This window comes from Protomyctophum bolini (assembly GCF_963924005.1).
Source record: "Protomyctophum bolini genome assembly, chromosome: 19".
In the NCBI taxonomy this organism is placed as follows: Eukaryota; Metazoa; Chordata; class Actinopteri; order Myctophiformes; family Myctophidae; genus Protomyctophum; species Protomyctophum bolini.
In genome coordinates this window covers 21,278,314-21,300,270 of record NC_137880.1, presented here as the reverse complement: position 1 = coordinate 21,300,270, position 21,957 = coordinate 21,278,314, and the positions used below count along the sequence as shown (strand labels likewise).

Below are 21,957 nucleotides of genomic sequence, written 5' to 3'. Positions count from 1 at the left end.
ATAGGATTATTGGGTTGTTTATTTTTTACCGAAGATTACCGGTATTCCAGGAAGCTGGAGCATCTGAACAGAAAGCAGACTTTCCAAGTTCAGGCTGAACATGTGGTATCTGTTATCTAAGTGCTGTGTGTCCAATTTAGCAGCAATGTAATATGTAAGGGATAATGTATGGCTGATTAACACTTTGAAAAATTAGGATCTAATTCACGCCAGCATTTTTTCCAGTCGAGCTCTTATTTTGAAAAGCCACATTTCCAGTCTACCGGAAGTAGTATTAACCTAGGAAGCTGAACGGAGCCTGGACAGGCCTTGTTTACAATATGAATCCAAACCGGGCCACTGGAGAGCTCCACATCGTCGGCTCTGTGCCGTCAAAGAAACGTTGTTTTGACCAAATGCCATCTGGGACAAGGAATAGGAGATACAGGCGATTGAAAGAAACGGATAGAATGGATTATTATGGCGACGACGATCTAAGATGGGCAATCCAGTGCTGTGCTAACAACATAGCAAGCTAACCGGCTAACGTAAGTAGCATTATGGCTCGATCGAATGCACTATAAAAGCGCAATTACCATTAATCAACGGCAATGGCGGTAAGCGTTGTATAAAAAAAAATAGGCTTCAATTGACCTACAATGGCGCTGAAAGAATTAACCACCGACGCGTAGTGGAGGTGGTTAATGAGTACCAGTAACAAAATGGGTAAAAGATTGGTGGGGCAGCATTACTATGAATGACATCACCACAATCCAAAACTGCATCAAAATCTTTTTTCTGCAAATCATGGGATATGCAAGTTGGCAAGGTTGAATTGTTCCCAGCATATGACGGATGATATTATAAATTATTTTGGCAATAATTTGAAATCTCCACAAAAAACAATGCTCTTCTGGGGCTGGCTGTCTACACCTTACTGGCAAAAACAATAGCTTTTACAACCAAGAACATGGGGCGCCTACTACAGCATGCATTCAAATCTGAGTGCAGAGTAGACATTAGGAGGTCAGTTCATATTATTGCAGCAACTTGTGTTGAGATAGACCTCTAAAATCAACGTCTTACTATCTGCTGGAAATATTCCTATCCATTCCAGCCAGCTGTGGCATACTGTCCACAATGACCTATCAGTGCAGCTATTTGCATGCAGAGAGAAGACTTGCAGAAGGTACCTCCCCTATAGCCTCTGGGAGGAATGGTTGAGTTGAGTAGGGTTTGAAATCTCTATTTTACTGACAGTCTTGACAGCCCCACTCCCTCATCCAGGATGTTTACTGAGAGGAGGGTCTGACCCTGAGCTACAGGCACTGCTATGGCAACAGGGACGTGACATAGCGCAACAATATTGTATGTGTCATCATATCCCGTGACACTTGGTGGTCGTTGTGTGGCCAGCCTGTCCACTGGCAAGATTAATATTACGCTCTAAGATAAAACTATTATAGAAAAAAATCATCAAAAAGTGTGACTCACTACCCTTCTCCAAAATGCCTAAGCAGACCGAATCACTTCTGTTCGTGTTGAGTAAAAACAATCTGATTGGTCCAAATCTCTCCTGAAGTGTATTATTGGAATGCCGTTGAGCCACTACAGGGATGTAAACAAACGTATTTGATGTTGTCCGCTTGTCACTAAAAACATGGTCGTATTTGAGGACACTTTAGAATACACTTTAAGAGAAGTGTCTGTGTCTGGGACTGCTCGTCTACGAGGCTGCAGCTGGGTGCATCTCAAACAGCGTGGCGACTAGTTTACAAACAAAACATCGCAAGATGTCCCCGCGAGAGTTGGGAACGCCGCAGTACAGCTTCAGTATATCTCCAACCAAAATAGTTACTTTATAAATCTATCTTAAAAGACGAAAATTAACCTGCATGCGCAGGGTTTTTCCTTTTAAATATTTCTGCTTTGTAGCACTTGTATAATACAATAAAATGTATTATTATGGCCTCTGTCAAGCTTTGGACTAACAAAAAGAAAGTCAATATATATTTTTAACTCTGTGCCCTGGGTAGTTGAGATCTCTACCTAAATGGACTGCATTTATAGTACCTATATCGCCTTTCCTGGTGTTTCTGACAACCAACATGGCTCACTGTCACACATTAATGTGTGTTCACATTCACACACCAAAGGCAAAGGCAACTATAAAAGGCATCACTCTGCTCATCTGGAGCAATTATGGGTTCAGTAATTTTCTCAAGGACCTGAAGTAGCTTGTCCTCAGTCCCTCTCACCATTACTGAGACAAAAATACAGTAGAAGAAAGAATATAGAAGGTCACTGCTCACTGACAATACATGCACCGACAATTCACCCAACATATTGTCGGATATATATGCCGGAAACATTCAAAGTACTGAATGTTACAATTTTTCAAAATCCTACTCAGTATCCCTCAGGCTGATGATTCTATATAATGAATATTCATTATTTGCTCAACCTTAAAGGGCCATTTCACCACTGGAAGAAACTGCAATCACTCAATGTTATTAGTTTTTGTAGTAGATAACAGTAGCACAATTAGAAATTTGCACTCCATTGCCAGAAAAATAATGAAGTCTGTGTTTGACTAGGGTTTGACTGGATTGTTGAATTCCTACAATGACCATAATGCGTGTGGTTGGGAGACACCCCATGTGGGCTGTCTTACTGAGTCAACATGTAGTCTAGGAAGGAAGTGAGACCACATTGTTGGTCATGAACATGGTGTCATGAATAAAACACATATTACACATAAAACCCCCAGGAAAGTGTTTGTGTCCTAAACATCATTAAAATAAGATCTGGTTGCAAAAGAGTTGAGGCACCATCCATGTGTTACTGTGTGTGCGTGAGTGCATAAGCTTGTGTATGTGCAAGTGTGAGATCGCACACACCTGCAGTGAAAGGCTGTGATCATCAGCCAAGTTGAAAGACTCAGAGATGTCCTAGGTGGCAAGGTTTCAGCCCTCGTGCAGACAGGCACGTAGATAGCCACTTTATTTCCAATTTAACTGAAACATACCATGACTAAAGTGTGACAGTATACGTATACGGTAATCACTATGTCCTTCAGTATAATCTGCATGTGTGGATGGTGTTGCTTGACAAAAATAGCAGTGGCATGTGTGTAGGACTTCAAAAGAGAAGTCAACATCTAAAGAACTAAAAGAATGGCCATAGGAAAAAGGAGAGAGCCGTGAACACATGCACACAAAGCAACAAGCAGTGTGATGCTGCGTTCGTTCACACTGGCAGATACAAAGATACAGGCTACCCATTTAACGGACACCAGCGACATGAAGACACAAAGATACAGGCTACCAATCAAGGGGCACGAGCGACATAAAGACAAAGATACATTCAGCATTGAAGCTGCTACAAAAGCTACAGCAACGTTGAGTTGTGTTCAACTTCAGAGAGAAATATATAAAGTTGGTTCAACTTCAGATACAAACATGCTGTGTAGCTTTGTATCTGCTAGTGTGAATGCAGCATCAGAAAGAGAGAGAGAGAGATATTCTAGCCACAGTGTAAGCCAGGTATCAGTCACTCCTTCCTCTCCACAGGGCTAGACTGCAACATAGAATCAGAAAACCAGTGTTGGGTGTAATGGCGCTATTAATAACGGCGTTATGTAAGGGACTACTTTTATTGGTAACGGAATAAAGTAACTTGTTAGTTTTGCAATTTAGTAGTTAGTTCCATAGTTCCATTTCCAACAAAGTAATCCCGTTACTATAATGTTTCCCTGTTCATTCTGTTGGCAAGATTTGAAAATATAAAGCCCTGAATGTCTGCAGAGTTTATTTCTCCTGCCTTCTGTGTGATTTATCCTTCCAAGCCCACTATACCATGTACTATACATCCTGCGTCTACTACATCCTGTAGTTCACTTAAGAAATAAAAGTATTGTTACAAGCAGATTTTATTTTGAAGAGGAAGAGGAAGTTTTTTCGGTTGTAACTTGTAGCCAGCTACCATGACAGTGGTAGTGGTGCCGGGTGGTGGAATAATAAAAACATGCTTTTAGCCAAAGTTCATAAAAACCGCATGCGTCTATGACTTAAACAATGTAGGCTAAAAACTTTGGAATTACGTTAAACATGGTATATCCTCCGTGGCGGCGTCATTAGGTGAGTACTAGTAAATGAATTGTTAAGTTTCATAGTATCATTCATCATCAACAGGCTGTTGTTGAAGCCCCCCAAAATGAACAGCTTACAGCCTACAGGATTCTCATTGTGTTACTGTCACTGCCTGCAAGGATGGCCGGCGTGCCATTTCTTATAAACTATCTAATTCATACGTGGGTCGTCGTGGGTCCACGTGGAGTTGTTATTGTTGTTCATGGGCCACAGTGCGCGGCGTGGAGAGGGCATCAGAGCGCAGCGCAACAGCCTAGTATGGTATTGTCTGTCCTCTCTGCACTAGCTCTTTCTGTCCAGTCCTACGTGTATAGGCTGGCGATTGTGGCGATTTATATTTGTTAATAAAGAGAGCTGTAAAGGGGATATTGTCTATGGTCAGTTCATGGTGTGTATCATTCTCGTTTTTAACCGGGCCGTGATAATGCGGCGCATTGACGGTAGGCAGTAGGGCTAATACAATGTAACCAATTTGCGCAAGCATAAAAAAATGGGTTTTAATTGTCTGGTAACGGAAAATAACGGAAAATAATCTAACTTGTTACTTTTCTCAGAAAGTAATCTGTAACGGTAAGGGATTCTTTTTATGGGCAGTAATCCAGTAACGTTACTTTATAAAGTAACGATGCCCAACACTGCAGAAAACACATACCCCTCCATCCTGCAGAAAACACATACCCCTCCATCCGCCACATTCATTTTCATCTCGGCCTGAACTAATTGGCCCTCTTAGAAGTTAGATTGAAAAGCCATTAGGTTTGAGATAGTGAAGACTGGAGTTTCACGTATTCAGCTACAAGTTAGTGTATCCTGCACTGCCTCTCAATTGAACAAAAGTCTAATTCATTGAGCGTTTTGAGCGTGGTTGGGGAGGCGCAAAAGTAGGGATGCGCCAATCAGGTTTTTTGGGACCGATCCCGATCACCGATTGTTTATCTCATGATCGGCCGATACCGATACCGATCTTGTGCGTAAATTTGAATATTTCCAAAATGATTATATGTCAAAACCCACTTCAAAACTGTTCCTGTGTGTGGGGAGGAAGGGGAGAATGTTTAGGCCTGTCACAAAGATGCAAAATGATGACTATATATCTTATTGACCTTTATACCACTTAAATGGTATAAGATGATTTCTCCAGATCAATTGCAGATCACCGATCGAGTCATTTGGAGTGAATATCGGCCAATCATGGTGGCCGATTATCGGAACATCTCTACGAAAAGTATAGTGTGATCAAATATTTATAAGATAATACTTTATTATAAGATAATCTGTACTCGTCTCTGAGGCCAAAAAGGGTTACTTCTATCACACAATGTACAAGGACAGAAAAACTAAGGAATCACAACAAACTGCAATATAACAAGCCACAAACTCAAGTAAAGTCACAAACTTCAGCTGGACATTGTTGCTATTGTATGTATGCATAGATGCAACAAGCATACATGAGAGTTATGTGCTGGGGGTTAAGCAGCTGCATTCATCACAGTGAGACCAAACTGCAACAGAGTGGCGCCATGTTGTCACATTGTAGGACAAAATTAGCTAGTAAAGTAAAGTAGCTATTCCCTGTGTTAAACACAGATCTTATTTGAGGCGACTTTGTTTGGGAGAGGGAACCTGACCATCTAGTGTTATCACATTGGTTTTCAAACTTTTTCATGTCATGGCCCACCAAATTAATAGGCATTTGGCTGCAGCCCCCACCTGGAAATATTGTGTGCCAAGAACCCAAACAAGATTTAATCTTTTAAGATTATATTGACACTAGAAGATCTGAGCTCCTCTTGTGAGCTTGTAGATGTGGTTAAACTGATTTAGGTTTCTGTGCAGGTTTCAAATTTTGTTGGACAAAATCATATCAGTAACTACAGACTATGGCTAGATACTACATTCCCATGGCAACAGCACGACAATGAGAGCCCAGCATGTTTACTACTACCGCCTTCCATGCACCATGGCACGATCGAGTCACTTAATTCATTTACTGACAGATTTATTTAACCAAAATAGCCCTCAATGCCAGCTATTTTCGTTTTGTTTTTACCTTTTTTACCTCACCTTTAAGTAGTCACAGAATATTAATCTTCACCACGATCGCACACCGTAGAATGTGGAATGGTCGCCCGACTGCCCATGGCAAGTAAATAAAACGTTGCGGCAAGTGAGTTTGGTTTCAGGTTGCCCGACAGGCAAGTGCAATCCACCTTATTATCGTGAAGAACAATGCTACCTTTTTATAACTAGCAATTACACTCAATTCTGTTTTTTCAAAGTGACTGTCGCCACTCAGCATTATCGATTGGTTTAACATTAATTTGTGAAACACAGTGAAATTTACCTATAATTTTATAATGATTTTCTTTTTGGGCATGTGGGCAAGTGCCTCTGAGACCTTAGTGTCAACCCCTGTGACTGTGTTGTTTGCATTGCGGAATGTGGATTACATTTTAGACTTTGATCAGAGATATAATCAGATGAGAAAGTACTGTTATTATGCATTAAGTTGTTAAATACAACAGGTCTGGATGAAGAAAACAAAACATGGCATTGACATTATCTGCATCCAGTGGATCTAATGGGCTCTCTCTGAAATCAATAAGGGGGGTGTTGGAAGGACAGTCGGGTCTGTTAAAGAGCCCATTGCAGCTGGACCCATATTCACAAGTGAAACAGGACCTGTACCAAGTACTGTACTAATTTGTTAGACAACATGAACACATTCATGCTTTGCAGTAAAGCCTTTGGTACTGCAGGAACTAGATATCGGTGCCATGTTTATGTGATGTTTACCACATTATTGTGGGGGAAATATTTGACTGTTTGGAAAAATTAAAACCAACAAACAGTACCGGTAAGTACTCTGTATAAGTTTAATACATTTCATATTTGATCATTCTTCCATTACATAGCTGCATATTTTGGTAAATTAATAGCCATGCAAACTGTAATTTTACAGCGAAAACACCTGCGTCTTAAAATGGGGACGTGCTAGAGTTCAGGATTAAGCACAAACAAGCTTTTTTGTTTTCAGATACTGTACCTAAATGGATCTAGGGGTCCAGGTGGCGAGTCATGCGGGGGGCTGTTGTGGCCAACTCCTAGGCACAGTGGGACGATGGACGGAGAGGTGGAGGTGAGGCTGAGGGGGGTGGCGTTACGGTGTCACGGCCTCCCCGTTATGCAGCACCATCCCTGGTGCTGGAAGGGCAGCAGGCCAGTCGCACTACAGGGGGAGAAAGAGAACATTAGGGCAGAAGTGATCCGTTGAAAGAGTTTTCTGCTAGTGAAGACCCATTGGTGAACACAGAGAAGAGCCAGGCGACAGCTGTCTGTCTGCTGTGGGACATGGAGTAGGGCCGCTTCACCCAGGCTTTCCTAGCCGTCTGTGTGGGACATGGAGTAGCCAGCTAGCCGCATCACCAGGCTTTCAACTAGGCAGCTGGGTGGTCCGTTTACCGACACGAGCTGCTGGGATGCCAGCGGGAACCACGGCCAGTCGGCCACAATTCTTCCAGACTCCATAACCAGCAGTGTTTTCACGTGTAAGTAAAGTTTGCTGTGTAGGCTATACGTAGCCTGGCTTGGCCAGCTGCCTCATATTGTGGATTCAAGCTTCAGTGTATCCACGCTATGAGGCTGACCAAGCCAGGCTAGGCTATACTGTCATACGGTGCTGCATTATAACTGTGTTGCTGCTCTGTGTTGCTAGCTTCTTGGCTAGCTAAACCAGAATACATGGTGCCTGGTGGAGCAGCACGCATCCTGAATGATCCGAGGGTATCAGTTTGATAATATAATTAACCACTGAATCACAGAATCAAATGGGAATATCTGTGATAGTCATGTCACGCGAGCATGCGTGTATGGATTATATATTTATTCATTCAACAAACTTGACCTATACATGGAAGCTAAATAACCTACAAGTTGTTTGTTTACATTAATGAAATTAATATTTAGTTGGATTATGCCAGACCAAGTAACAATAGTCTACGGTTCTAATCAAGTCTTTTGTCAATTAGGGACATCTTTCGTCTAATACCAGATCCAGAAGATTTCCATCTGCAACGGGACAGTACTGTGGACACTGGACATCGGTGAAGCTTTATGACAGTAGCTGCCTGCCATAATATATTTGTTTGTTTTGTAAATAAAAATTGTTCTTCACATTTTGGTTGTCATTTGAAGCTATGCCTATAGCAAATGAATGTACATTTCTCAGGTTTGCCTATATAAATATATAAATGCATATTATAGGAAAATAATATATATACACACACACACACACACACACACACACACATACAGTATATGATGAGAATCACGGCACAACCACCTGACATTTCAAGTATTACAAACAATTTTATGCATAATTATAGTCTATAGTCGGTCAGGGTGACATGACTGCGCCTTTTTTTATCAGCGTTCTAGAACCATTATTACAAAGTGCCAAGAAGATCGCACATGTATTGTCTGCAATGTATGCAAACGTAAAGGCCAGAGGCAACTTTCAATGTACATTTTAATTGGTCGAAGATATTCTGTTAAAATAATACATAGGCTACTCATCTTCAAACCGCTTGAAGACCGATTCTGTTGACCAAAAATAGCTGATCAACAAGCTTGCAACGGGTTGGGAGGTCATTTTTTTTAGATTTTCTCTCATAGTTACTGTAATGCTATTAATGTTAAATAATAATAATAATAATAACTTTATTTATATAGCACTTTTATGGACAAAGTCACAAAGTGCTGTACAACAAATTCACTAAAAAGGCAGGAAAATCGAACACAATTAAATAGATGCAACATAGCAAATCAAAAACAATATAAAAACAACAACAATATAATAGATAAAAAATAGCGACAGAGTTCAGTGAACAAACATTCAACAGGGCAGGGGGGGGAATGCTTTTCTGAACAAATACGTTTTGAGAAGAGATTTAAAGGAGGCAATGGTATCTGCTTGTCGGATGGTTTTGGGAAGGGTGTTCCAAATTTTAGGGGCACGGACAGAGAAGGCTCTTTCTCCCTTGTTTATGTGATGGAATTTCTCGGGAACCTTTAGGGGAGCCCCGTCTGAGGACCTAAGATACGGGGAGGGGAGGGAATGCGCATTCACTAACTTGTGTAGGCATAATGTCAATGACATTATACAGATTGTTACGAAGGCTTTCACTTAGAGCTCCATATATGGGGACAGTGATATCCAGCGCTGACATCATATTAATGTAGAAACCCCAAAGATGTATATACACAGTGGTGACATCACCGTGACATTAGACTTGCGCATATCACCAGTAAGACGCGCAAACGCGGGAAGCGAACGCAGCTCGTACATATTTGGGGTTTTTTAAGATTTATTTTTAAGTTATAATTTTTTTAAGTTAAGTTATTTTTAAGTTAAGTTTTTAACTTAGCCATAACCATATAAGGAGTCCCCAAAGCAGCTATACGTCCAAATATGGAGTGTGTTGCATTAATCACAAACAAATCACTCAGCTCCATATATGGGCACAAAGGGGGGACACACGGACACACACACACAGACACACGCACAGACATGATCTGCTAGGTCTCATAGTAAGTGCTCACAGTAAGTGCTCACTGCGTTCGCAATAAACCTCAGATACCAACCAACGCCCACAGTATCTCCAACGATCTCAACTCCCCAGTCTACAGGACCCAAGCAAGACACAAGATACAGAATAGGGATACCAAACGACTCATATTTGGCAAATCGATAAATCGAGGACGCAAATCGACGTGTCGATGGATTTTTCCCTATTTTTTATTATTATTATTATTTAATTTTTGTGTTGCTGCGCAATATCACTGGATGCAGGTATAGTGCAGGAATATACAAAATGATTAGTCTTTAGGGTGGTTGTGTTGCATTTGATATCCTTCTATCACAGCAACTCACAAATCTTGCTGCTGTGTTTGCACATTGTTGTACTTCGCTCAGCAGATATGGGAGTTTTTTGTCATTGGTCATGTTTTCAAAATCTCTGTGTGTGGTTGTAATCTGTGGGAAGTATGTGTCTCTGATGTCTTGGTACAATGGGCAGATGGTTAGGAAGTGTAGCTTGGTTTCCACTTAATTTAGTGTGCAGCTGGTGCATAGTCTGTCTTCTCTCGGGATACAGGTCTGCCTATGACGGCCTTTCTCGATCGCAAGACTGTGCTCACTGAGTCTGTACCTAGTTAAGATTTTTCTTTGTTTTGGGTCGGTCACGGTGCTCAGGTATTCTGCCACTGCGTATTCTCTGTTTAGGGCCAGACAGCATTCTAGTTTACTCTGCTTTTGTGTTGCTTCTTTCCAATGTGTCAGGTAGTTTTCCTTTTGCTGCTGGCATGCGTGTGATGAGCGGCGCTGAAAGTTGGCACTTCAGTACAGCAGCACAGCAGCAGTGTGACAAACAGCCTGCATGTACACATACCTCTCCCATTTGGAAAACATTTGTAACAGCAACGTTTATAACGTTTTATATAAGCCATTACAAAATAAAAAAATAAATAAAAAAATCAACTCATACGTTTTTGAGTCGGATGTTTTCAACATCCCGATTCCCTAATACAGAACATAAGATTCAAGACTGAAGACTGCTGAAGACTCAAGATCACCTCAACACATACAAACCAAGGTGTCTGGCCTTACAACCCAGACCCCTTTGTACCGTATACGACTCCTACGCTCCGAGGTGTCTGGCTTTACAACCCAGATACCTTGCATAGCTTCACTAAGACCACCATTCCAATTACACCTGTTAAACTCTTCTGAGCAAATTTCCACTCTGCTGAGCATACCTTTCTAGCTGTATACTTGAAATGACAGGTATTTCATGATGCCTCAAAGTGGTTCCTGTTTAACTCAATATATTTTAATAATTTTTGTAAAGTTTTGCATCAGATACAATCCTCATGGGTATTAACATGGTAGTGATGATGTGATTTCACTGAATGAAGATTTATGTGTGGTATTAAAATCCACACGTAAATCATGTGCTCATGCGCTAGCTCATTTCCATGTGCTCATCACTTCCACTTACCTTTCTAAATGAAATAAGCCACAAACAAGAGTCAAGACAGTATAATTAGGAGTCCGGTCGCTGTTGCTATATGCGAAGTGGTCAGCTACCACCCAGAATTCAGCAGATTATTTGAATATTACTTGACATACAGAATAACGCAGAATTGTTATACATTTGTTATATATTTAGCAGACTCCACCCGGTCTCCACCACGTCAGGAACGTTTGTTGTGGGTGTGCGTTGTTTGGTATTGAGTGAGCATAGAAGTAGCAGTTTACAGCTTCCCTGCATAACCCGCCATACATGTGTTTGAGGATTCTTAATAGGACGGACCACGTTTCTATTTCATGCAGTGTACAATTCAATAGCTTTATAATTAGAATTCCCTACAGGGAGAGCAACCCTTCCCCTTCTCGCTGAACTTTGAACAGAACCACCAACAGGTGAAACCATGTTGTTCTTGTTTATTAATGCGGAGCGGATGATGATCACACATATCGGTGATCTACAACTTACAAGACAGCTGACGCTGAGGAATATATTTTCTTCCCATTCCGTTTACCTGTGGTGGAACAGGCTAGAAGCTGGAAATAGCCATGCATTGAATGCAATAACCCTGAAAAGGAGGCCACACTGAAGGGGAGGGGGTACATGCAGTAAAGGAAGTATATTTGTATGCACCAAGAGGGCCATTAACTATTTCACTGAATGTGCATCTGTGTTTGTATATAGCACATAAGCCTGGATATAGGTGACCGGACCAAGAGATTCATCCTCTAGGTGCCCCGGGAATCACTTTGCATACGCGAGAACCTGATCTGTGGTGTTGCTGTAAGAATTCAATTACACCATAGGGGATAACTAGCATGAAAAGTGTAGGCTTGCAGGGCCCTTTGTGCTGCGACTGGTTCACTGAAGTCACTATGGCTTGCTGCTACCAAACCAGTTTCTCACTTTAGATGAATTGGCTGTCAAACACCAGTCCACCTATATCTTCTTTGGCAGGTGTTATTAGCGATCTGTTGTGAGACACCGGGGAACCTAAAAGACCTATATTTCTGATAAATTAGAACCCCCAGGGTTCAGCGGATTATTTGAATATTACTATACATACAGATAACGCAGATTTGTTATTTATTTAGCCGACTGCGCATATTATGGTTACTATGCAAACGGTGTGCAAACTCACGGTATGAAAGGGACAATTCACCACTGGAAGAAACTGCAGTAACTCAATGTTAATAGTATTTGTAGTAGATAACAGTAGCACAATTAGAAATTTGCACCCTATCTCTATGGCCATAAAGATAATGTAGTCTGTGTGTTTGACTGGATTGCTGAATTCCTACAATGCCCATAATGCACTGGTTGCACAGAGGTGTGACTTTGTAGTCCAGGAAGGAAGTGAGACCACATTTTCATGACAGGTTTTTGGTCATGAACAAGGCGTCATGACTAAAGTATCTAAAAAAACACATTACACAACCCCAGGAAAGTGTGTCCTAAACATCATTAAAATAAGCACTGGTTGCAAAAGGGGTGAAGTGGCCCTTTAACCGGGAACTGCCCATAGATCCGAAGTCCCGTTAGTCCGAACATGCACTGCTCCCGTGCTTGCGGTTAGGTTTAGGTTTGCTCCCGTGCTTGCGGTTAGGTTTAGGTTAGGGTTAGAGATAGGGATAGTAATTTCGGAACAATGAACCTTCTGGCTAATGACACGGCACCCTTTAACCGTTTCCGTCCGTAGCCACACGTCCTAGGGAATCCAATCGAGGGATGCATTGGACGTGTGTACACGTCCTAGCGCATCCTCAATAATATCAGGCGAGTGGAGAATATTCTGAATTTTTTCTTTTTTTTAATTTTTCAGTCGGGCACTCGGCCACCGTCCTTCGCTTTTCAGTCATATTAGCTTACCGCTCACTTAGCTTTTAGCGCGGCAGAAAGAAATAATGCCTTGTCTCTCCTAATCCAGGGCGCTCTCCGTGGTTTTGATCTGATGGATATACTAAGCGCTTCATTTCTGACTTCAACATGCCTCTCGTTCAAAATAGGAACGATTTTTGGTTCATGTATCGTATTAAATGAAAACGGGCACCCCAGAGCTTCTATTTTGAAGGAATCCCAGCACTGATTGTGGTAATAGAAGTTACCACAATCAGATTCAGTACTGATCATCTTCCTAAGGGAGAACTTAGGTGCAAACATGCTGCGCTATTTGAAGAGGGTAAACAGCACATAAAGAAATGGAGAACTGACATACATACCCAAACTGCATTTGTGAAGTAATTCACATTGGCCTATTTGACAAATTAGTGATTTACAAGGTCTAGTGGACAACTGGACATTATCTACAAATCTTGCCACCCGCCACCTTTCCATCTCCATTCACCAAAACATGGCACCGCAACATGTTATTATTGCACAAAACACAGGGACCGTTTTAAAAGGAAGCCGTTGTTTGAAACTCTGGAACATAATTTTGATGATACAACTTTGGCAGTGACTTCTGATGAAGTGAAAATGGTGGACCCTGTTGTAAACAAATGTAATGCTGCAATGCTATAGAGTTGTGCTTTCATTTGAAATGTACCCATTCTGCATAGTGTGAATAAAATGTTCAATCAATCATGTAACCCCCATCCCCCCGAGGGGGCCTTCGGGCATCAGCTACACACCTACATATTAACAAATAATTAACTCAGAGACGGTTCATAGGATACATCTAATTTGTAATCGACCTCTGGCTCGCATGTGTTTGATGTGGTTCAGCTCAGAAACGTCAGCTCAGAAACGAATACTGGGTGAGGCCAGTTTGTGCAAACTGGGCTCAGAACCAAATAAAATATCGTTTTGGCCATACGAAGGGATAATTTTGTTGTCTGAGAGCCAAGTTTTATTGTTGTTCAATTCATTGACAAGGGTGGCATTCAACTTTACCATATCCTGATCTGAGGCCAGGATGTCTGAATCGTCCACATACAAGAACAAATGAACAGAACAAGCAGCTTGGAGAGCGTGCACTCAGCTGCAAAAAACTCCAGTGATTAGTTGCCGATTCGATTATTATTATTATCTATTACTAAATGAGTTGACAACTAATTGAATAATCGATTCAAATGCGATAATCAATTAATCGTTGCAGCCCTACTATATAATCACTATGCTCACTATATACTCACTATACTCACTACTCACTATATATTCACTGTATACTCACTATGCTCACTATATACGATTAATCGTTGAGCCATACCTTTCACTGGCTTCTCTACCCCAGTCAATTCCAGCCAGGACTGTAACTCTTTTGCATGTCATGTGAGGTACAGAGATACTAACAGCATGGTTAGAATGTATCGCCACTGTGTCAAAGTGTTGAAAACACCCGTTTGTTGAAACAACAAAATGTACAGCTTAATATCCTGACAAAGTGGTTTTAACATGTTTTTTCACGCAATTTCTTGTAGTGCTGCAAGATTGTCATTTTGTTGAAAGAAAATAATTCTGATGGCGTTCCCGGAAAAAAATCCCGGACATTCACATTTCAGTGTCTACCTTTTCTGGTTTTGTTTTGTTAATGGTTTGATTCATGGTTTAACATGCATGCCTTAACATGCATTAGCTCTGTGAATGAATGTATCATTGTGTCATCCAAGTCAAGAATATTCCATCCTATAGCAGAACCTGTAGGAAACATCTAAGTTACTGTCCACACCACCTGCACCGTAATCAATCAGCCATTGCTGTTAAAGGGACACTTCACCCTTTTTGCAAAAAGATATATGTTAATGACGTTTAGAAGCTTTAGAACACTTTCCTGGGGGTCTTTATGTGTGTAATATGTGGTTTTGGATATTTTAGATTGTAGCAGTGAGCCTGTTGTCTCTGACTACATGTTGTCTCAGTAAGACAGCTCTCCCCCCTATCCACAAGGAGGAGCAGTGCACCAAAGAATTATGGGAATTGTAGTCCAGGAAGGTAGTGAGACCAGTGTCCATGACATCAGAGACAACAGGCTCACTGCTACAATCTAAAATATCTAAAACCACATATTACACACATAAATACCCCCAGGAAAGTGTTCTAAAGCTTCTAAACGTCATTAACATATATTTTTTTGCAAAAAGGGTGAAGTGTCCCTTTAAGAGTTCTCATCGGGCCTGAAAATTAAGGCCCGGCCCTACCCTAACTGGGTCGGCCCGAGGCTCGGCCCGACCCTAACAATTACCATAATGTTAGGCCCGAAAACCCGAAAAGGCCTGAGTGAAAAAAAAGGAAAAAGAAAAATGCCACTATATGGCCGCAGCGCCTGGCGCTGTGGATCAAATATTATTGTGATGAGTGTGTCAGAGAACGGAAGTCGCCGAAATAAAGGATTTATGTAACACACGTTACTTGGCTGATAATGTTCCATTCCCAACATCCATTCCAGCAATTTTCAGGGGTGAGTAAACATCAGCACTATCAGTAGCAGAAGTGAAGGGACGCAATTAATATGTCCAACACTATTTTCTCCCCAATTTAGTCGTTATGCCAATGAATTCCTCCCATTCCTCCCACATTTCAACAGCAGTGGTCACTGCTGTTGTATCATACTCACTCACATACCCCTGAAGAAGGCCGTTTCAGGCAGCACCTTTTAGACTAGTATCCTACTGACTTACATGCCAGTGAGGAGCACCCACTGTCCTATACTCGTCCCTCCAACACTCCCTGCTGATGTACCTGCTGATGTACCACTCCAGCCGGGAGTATGTGCAATGTCCAATATGACCCTCTCCGCCAGGCTTCCCTCCCCCGAACACAGGCCAATTGTGTTCGTATTGACGCCCGACAAAGCCGGATGCACCATGGTGGATTGGAATCCACAACCTCTGTGGAGGTTGGCAGAGACTTTACCACTGTGCGTGTGAACATCATGAAGTGTCTCTTTTTCAACCACAGCACTAATCCAGCTACTTAAAATTTTCAGTCTGTGACTCTGTGCCCAATCTCACACATGACCCCAGATGTAACTACATCCTTTGGCTAGCATGCACTCCAACACGTTTAAGCCTTTGGGACTTAATTATGCTGTAATTATCCTCAAGTAGCTTCTCCTATGAAACACAACTCAACACCCGTGGAAGGCTGGGTCATCAGCGGAGCTAAAGCTTGTTGCTTCTTTCCACACCGTTTGGAGTCAGAGCAGAAAAGCATGAGCATCACTGGAGGCTCTGCCTGCCCTCATATCTGACTAACTACCCCACCAAAGTGAGACAACAACGATCTGGTACCACCCACCTATAGAACAACAAACATGGGTAAATTAAATTATCTTTCTACTGCGCTGCCACCAAAGATGTCATATGTCCATGTGTGGTCTAGCCCTATGGAATGTATGGAATGCATATGCTAATAAAAACAACTTAAAAGGACCACTTCACCACTTTTCAACCTATCTTCATATAATAGGTCCTCACTAATAATCATGATAAAATGGCACGATTTGTGTCTCATAGGAGGGCTGTGGGCAGTTCAGAAACCTCCTCCAGTGACATCAATCTTTTTTAACAAGATTCATTATCGTGAGAACGATGACTTCCATTTTCGCATTGCAACTTTTCAGGACTAGAAAGCCTGCAGTTTCTATTAGCTTGTATTCCCCATCGATGATGTCACTGGAGGACTCATATGAGACACAGACCGAGTAGAAAAGAATTGCGCCATTTTTTCATGATTTTTAGTGAGGACCTATTATATGAAGATAGGTTGAAAAGTGGTGAAGTGGTCCTTTAATACTTCCTACGGTTAATGAGCATCAAAGCAATATTTTAAATATTTGTATTAGCATTATGCATTCCATACATTCCATAGGGCATCATCAACAGGAGCAGTCCCTATTGAGTGAAATAATCTCTATTTATGAAAGAAATAAAATACCGTAATTCCTCCAATACTTTCCTCCTTTCAATCTAAATGATATGTCTATTAATTTCCGGGTGTGGCGTTGAATTAAGCATATAAGAACCAACCTCCTTTTATTAGCCGGAGGGTTTTTTTTTAAGTGGGCGTATCTGTTACGGTACCTTCGCTGCCCTGGCTGCCTGTCACAGTGTCCAGATGCAGTCGGTGCCAGTCTAACCACCGATCCAACACAGGGGTTAAGGGTTGACACTATGGCAAGTAAATAAAAATTTGGGGCATGTGGAGTTTGCTTTGGAGTTGCCCAAACTACATGTGCACATTTGAGTGAGGAGTCTGCTATAAACACAACACGAGATATATAGCTAGATAGCTATAAACACAACACAAGATCACAACACTGGTATTTGTATTGGGTATCGGTATCGGCTAACACAGAAATTGTGGTATCGGGACAACTTATTAATTTAGCCAGTGATCCTGAAAGTCCATCTTTCAGGAGGCCAAAGGGGGAGATAAACTCACTTATCCTTTTCCCTTTTTCTAATCTATACATCGTTTTATATTTTGTTAGTTGATATTATTGATATGATATTGCATTTTTGGTGTTATTTTAGATAATAATATAGGACCACAATGGAAACAAGTCCCCAGGACTTTTGTGTGTTATCCTTTTAGATCAAATGCCTGACTGTACCCTCAACCTTGTGCTGTTTACATTTCTGTCTAGTGTCTAATAATTAAGTATTCAATCAATCAGGTTATGGAAAAAGGAAAATTCAATTCACAAGCTGAGCTTGGCAATTGAGCTGTTTGTTATACATCTTATTTATAGGAAACCTACTCAACATATTTTCAAACCTCACATTCATACATACGCTCAAGTATGCGCACATATGCATGCATACAAGTATGCGCATAGGTAGGCATTTTCGGACAATTATTTTAGAGTTCAGTGTAGCACACCTAGACTGCATCTTTCAAAAACAATGGATGATTGTTAGATGAATTTTACAGTTAACACATCAGCCAGTGCACTGCTAACATTAGTAACGAGCTAGCACCACCAGTAGAGCCAGCGACAGATGTGCGACAGGTAGTCATGACACCCCGATCAAGTTGGTACTTAAAGACACGACGTTGGGCGATAACGCTACGTGAGCACAACTAAAGTTTTGGGCACTCTGAAACATCACAACATCACTCACAGAGACTGACAGTTTATAGAACATTCTGTGTCAGCTGCCTTGTCAGCCCTTAGCCCCCCTCCCTCCCTCTAACTACTTGCAGAACAGCTCTGTGATTGCAGACAAATGCTGTGTGTGTGTGTGTGTGTGTGTGTGTGTGTGTGAGGGGGGGGGGGCAATTTGTTTATTCTGCACCTCACATACTTTAACATGTCTCCATCCGAAAACCACTGTACCACCAACATTGTAGAGAGAAATGCTGGTGATGCTGTGTGTGTGTGTGTGTGTGTGTGTGTGTGTGTGTGTGTGTGTGTGTGTGTGTGTGTGTGTGTGTGTGTGTGAGCGAGAGAGAGAGTTAACATACATACAGGGTGTGTCGTTGTGTACCTACACCAGAGAGGATGGTTTTATAATGTATTGGATACATAAAAGATACAATAAATAATACATTTGGATGCATCCTGCTTCGTATACAACACACACAATGCACAGGGTGTGCTGAATGTTAAAAAACTCAGGTTACTGCGGTAAGACTGGCAACCTGAGTTGGGCCGATCAAATCATTAGAAAGAAGAAAAGAAAGTCAGGAGACAACACTATTTGTTTTGTTTTTCGTCTTATAAATTATTTGATCGGCCCAAAACATTGTGTTCATTGTCATGATTTGTCCGCGGCGTAACCGTCTTTAAATAAATTATATTAGAAGTGCCGATGGGAGAATGCATTGGGGTTTCATTTCCTGGGCCACTCGTTTTTCTGAAAGGGGGAGGGACTGCGGCGCTCTAACAGTAACACCCCGAACTCACCATTGGTGAGTGAATGTGTGTGAACGGGCGCATGCACATAGTAAAGTGCTTTGGATAAAAGCACTATACAAATGCACCATTTACATTTTATAAGCCCACACTTCAGCTCTGAACACTGCAATGATGGGACGAGTGGGGCTTGGGAAGCAAAGGTACAAGAACACATCCCAAGCAGCGCAAGCATATGTCCAGTCAACCTCAGACTCTGTACAAAGGTAAGTTTAATTTGCATTCTTCATCTGAATAACATTATGTCTCTAATAACACAGATCTGATCTAATCATAGTTATAGTGTGGAAGGTTTTCTGTCTGACAAAAACTTTCTGGCTTGAGCTCTCAGACAATGAAAACAAACACTCTGAGACAAGCAAACACATACAAAGTTACCATAACTGTTAGCTAGCTGCTACTGTTATCACACTTATCTTCCTTACTGACTCCTGCCCCTGAAACAATTAGTTTTTTCTCTTGGCCTACTTATGGTCATAAGTACTGCACTCCTCGTTTTCATCTGTGGCTTCTTCTCTCATCTTCCCATGACCTGCTACCTTTCTCTCTCTCTCCATTCCACTTCCCTCCTTTCTGCCCATGTGTCCTGTCCCCACCGATAACCGATTCTCATAGTCTGCTGCATGAGCCCTTTTCCTCCCGCTTTTCTTTTAGTTTTTTCCAAGAAAGATGAGAATGTAGGTCATCCTTCTGACAGCAACTGAGCCACAGCTGAGCTGAGGTAGAGCAAGCCGAGCACCCCTGCTCTTGCAGTCCTCTCCCCGCACGGGCTCTCAGTTTCCCTGTCCTCTGCTGACTTACGGTGGCGGAAGAGAGACCATTGTGTGTGTGTGTGTGTGTGTGTGTGTGTGTGTGTGTGTGTGTGTGTGTGTGTGTGTGTGTGTGTGTGTGAAAGAGAGAAAGGTGCCTCATACGGAGTTAGAGCGGGAGAGTGAAGGGGACAAAACTACAGCACGAGGCAGTGTTGTATTGCTTGAGCTAGTATGCATGGTGGTAGGGTGGGGGGCCTGGGGGCAAAAGCGGACCCGCTCAACTTTGCAGAAAAGTGGGGCTCCCACATGTCCTGTTGCATAACATTGAAAACAACTCCATATGCTCCATCAAAACAAACACCACACACTGGTTTTACTTCATGTTATCTAACCTACCCCACCCCCCCAGTCTTCAGAATTATTGATCTGTGCACACAAGGTACTGAAGAAGCCCTACTATTGCGAGTTGGTGAAGAATCAGAAACACAAAATCAGCATTTTACCATGGACAAATGGCAAAACCTATTAGGCTTAAAATCCATCATTTCTCTTCAAGCCAGTGAGGTAAACAAAGTTGGGATGTGGGGTGACAATTAGAAGCAGCTGGTAAAAAAAACCTCATGGGCTGGCTGCAGGTGGGGGGGGGGGGTGAAAACAAACAGCGTGCATACCTAACGCAAGCTCCGGTGGAAGAATGTTCTACGTGACAGAGGCAGGAAAGGCTGCAGCAGTGCTGAGTGCTAAAATGGCTGTTCATTCCACACACACACACACACACACACACACACACACACACACACACACACACACACACACACACAGAGAGAGAAAGAGAGAGAGAGAGAGGAGCTTAGCTGGGAGGAGGAGGAGGGGGCTTCCCCCTTTCCCCCTGGGTTCTAAAGTGCAACCATTTTGGCTACATGCACAATTTATTTTTTTCTTTTACTGGGAAACTTGGGGATTGCAATATTGGACAGGATTCCAATACTATCAGTTGTAATGATGTTTGTGTGACATGAAGTTCAAAGTTACATCACTAGTATTTATCAGCGTCCATGCTCAATGGTATGGTTTACTGTTGCACAATAGAAGACTTTATAGTACTACTACTCATGTTGGCTTACTACAGCTGAGAAGAGAAGAGTACTCCAGGTTAGAGGAACGTTGTCTGCTCTTCAGAGGTAAATAAAATCATGTGAAAAGGACATATATTGAGTGCTGGCTTACTACAGCTGTCACACTTTTCCTTCCCTGGCTTACAAATTGAAGAATAAAGTTCTGTAAATTCAATCAATCAAATTCAATCAATTCCAAAATATTGTAGATAGTCTGCATCGTTTCCATTACTTTTCCAGGTGCTGGATTTTTTAATACATCATACAGTACATATCTATTCAGCTGCTGCGTGAGCCCTATTCAGGGTCTTCCAGCATCTCTGGGAATTGTCATTGTCATGATGTGACATGATGTGTTTCTCCCTTTTCTCCAGTTCTACCGGTAATCAAATGTCAGGTATAATAGCTTACCTCTACAATCATTCAAACAGCCATTGTAAGTCAGCACTTCACTTTATCTGATTGCAGCAGACCCAATGGTACTGTGTCATCATTAAATACCAACAGTGTTTGTCGGTCCTTGTGGTAAATGTGGTATTCACAAGGCTCCTTGTCGAATGTCGTGTATGGACACACTTTTAAAAATGTACTAAAAGGAATGCCATTATTGTCCAAGCTTTTTGATACACAACACATTCATACAGATTTACATGAAACATTTAATTTCTCCTCCTATGTGAAGCAATGTATGAATAGTCCAAAAATGTTACTACTAACAGATAAATAAAAATACTTCAGAATCCAAAGTAACAAATATGTCACGAATTGATAGAAATTAAAGAAAATATTGTAATCATTCAATGGGCTGAGTGGTCTCCAGGGTGGGTCTGAGCCAGGCTAAGCCGGGCCGAACACTTCATAATGAGTGATCACTCACTGACTTTTTATTTAGACCAGGATCATAGTTAATACATTATTTATAATAGATTATATTTTATTATAATCACTCTCAATATATTTTGGTGTATTAGAATTATCATAGTTGTAATACATTATGTATTATCAGTTATAATC

The 21,957-nt window shown here is 41.6% G+C and overlaps 1 protein-coding gene across 1 annotated transcript in view; it reads right to left on the bottom strand.

Moving 5' to 3' along the window:
• The window catches only part of ncoa1 (nuclear receptor coactivator 1), an 88,454-nt gene that overhangs the window by 64,213 nt on the left and 2,284 nt on the right, over positions 1 to 21,957 (bottom strand). The window contains exon 2 of the mRNA XM_080791220.1: positions 7,177 to 7,359. The gene's annotated coding sequence lies outside the window, so the exon portion shown is untranslated. The remainder of the gene's footprint in view (positions 1 to 7,176; positions 7,360 to 21,957) is intronic.